This window comes from Theropithecus gelada, chromosome X, assembly GCF_003255815.1.
Source record: "Theropithecus gelada isolate Dixy chromosome X, Tgel_1.0, whole genome shotgun sequence".
NCBI lineage: Eukaryota > Metazoa > Chordata > Mammalia > Primates > Cercopithecidae > Theropithecus > Theropithecus gelada.
In genome coordinates, this window is record NC_037689.1 from 98,975,779 (window position 1) to 98,978,180 (window position 2,402).

The window sequence follows — 2,402 nt, forward strand, 5'->3', positions numbered from 1 at the left end:
CAAGACTACGTCTTAATAATAATAATAATAATAATAATAATAATAATAATAATGTAGCAGAGCCTGTGCCAATCTCCTTTTGCTGCAGGAAGTCAGTAAAACAAATCTATGTGAGGAGTGGCCAAGTAGCAGCCACCAAAATGATGGCCTCCAGGTAGTCCTGTCTTATGTTGTTTTTTAAGGTTTCTATGATTGCTGCCTCCTTTCCCCAGGGCTGATTCAGGGACAGATTCAACATCTAAAGGTTGTGGCATTCTGAAGCAGACTCCGCATTTTGGTCTGCACCTATGCCAGCATCTAGGCTAGGAGGCTGCTCCTTTCTCCTTTCCATTTCATGAAAGAGGTCAACACTATTGAGAACAACTTCAGAGAGTGTTCTTTATCTTATTAGTTGGAACATTTCAATTGGGACAAGGTTCTCCAGCACCAGTATATGGTGCAGAACCTCTTGGGGCTGCTCTAGTTACCTGTTCACAAGGTGAATCTCAGGCAAGGTGACCAATTAATCCCATTTCACTGGGATAGGGGGAGTTGGTCCCCCTAACATGGGAGAGTCAGCTGGGCGCGGTGGCTCACGCCTGTAATCCCAGCATTTTGGGAAGCCAAGGCGGGTGAATCGCCTGAGGTCAGGAGTTTGAGACCAGCCTGACCAACATGGTGAAATCCCGTCTCTACTAAAAATTCAAAAGTAGCTGGGCATGGTCGTGGGCATCTGTAATCCCAGCTACTCGGGAGGCTGAGGCAGGAGAACCCCTTGAACTCAGGAGGCAGAGGTTGCAGTGAGCTAAGATAGCACCATTGCACTCCAGCCTGGGTGACAAGAGTGAAAACTCCATCTCAAAAAAATAAAAATTAAAAATTAAACAACAACAACAAAAAAAATGGGAGAGTAAAGCTACGAAGAAGAATGTAGAATCCCAACATTTACCTTTTAGCCTTTCCTCCTTCTCCTCCATGCCCTTCTGTCTCCCCAAATACAAAAATTTACAATGCCTTCCTACTTTGTTCCAAAATGACTCCTTCTGTCTGTCATTCAAGGCTCTGTATAATCATCACACTACTTCCCTCTCGGATTTTATTGCCCACCCTACCCCTACCACAAGGCCAGCTGGTTTTCTCACTACTCCTATTTGCCTTGCTCACTCCCACCTCTCTGCCTTGTTGATGTGATTTACAACCCCCTTCACCCTTTTCTCCATTAGTCCAAACCATAACTTTCTTTCATGGGTCAGCCCAAGTGCTCCCTCCTCCAAGAAGCCTTCTGTCACCTCCCCAACTCTCACTTTTCTCTATCTTTGTGCTACTAGCACATGCTCTTTCGTACTAGTCCTTCAACTCTTTCTGTGTTTGTCCTGCCTCCCCCCCAAAAAGTGTAAAGTTAGTGAGGGAAGGATGCTCAATGACTGTTTATTGTGGCACTTGTTGATGACAATGGTGACTGACAAATGGTGTTGATGATGAAGCTTCCTCCCCCATACTTCCTCCATGAAACCATGCAACACTCAGACACACTCATCTCTAAAAGCTGTGGCCACTGTAGCTGGGGCATAAACTCCTCTGCTCATTCAGCCATCAGTTCACAGAGGTTCCCAGACCACATGATCTGTCCCTTCTCAAGAATTTCTACAGCATTCTTTTGTTTATACCAGAGTGTAGCACCAAAATTATTTCAAGTGTATTAATTTTTATTCCCCAACTAAATTATCACAGGCTCCTTGAAGGCAGAGCCCCATTACGGTACTTTTGTTAGACTCCCCCATGACTGGTATAGACCTGTAAAGTTCCTGTCATCTGATCCCCCTCACCCACCGACTTCTCTATTTTCAGCCCTAGGACTCTCTGGCGCTTTAGGTCACTAAATCCTCTGGTCTCTTATTTCCCTGTTCCTTTGCCTTGCTGGGAGTAGCTAAGTGAGAATTTGCCGTTTCTATCCAAACATTCCTTGCTCTCTCAGGCCATCTCTAGATTCAAGCTCTTTACTCTTCTTGGGACTAAAGATGCTGGAAATGTTGGCAGTCATAAGGCTGCTGAGGCTCTAGGAACCCCTGTCCCATTAAGAGCATTGATCTCCCACAGACTAGTCATCTGGGATGACACCTAGGCTGCCCCCGAATGCCAGGTAGTGTTCAAGCATAAATTTCTCCTCCTGAGAAGCACTAGAATTCTGCAGGAAAGGGGAAGACCAAGATCTGACTCCTTACTACTCTACTTCCAACCACTGACTCAATGGGAACAAAGAGTGCATCTAAAAGCCACGTGGTCTAAAAGTTCTTGGCATCTTTATCAGCATTCAGAATCCCTCTGTAAGGCTCAGGGATGGGGTTGAGCTTTCCAAGCCTCTGCAGCCTGAAGACTGCTCAAAAGTCTCCAAGGAATTGATCTGTTAGAGGTGCGTGGCATGC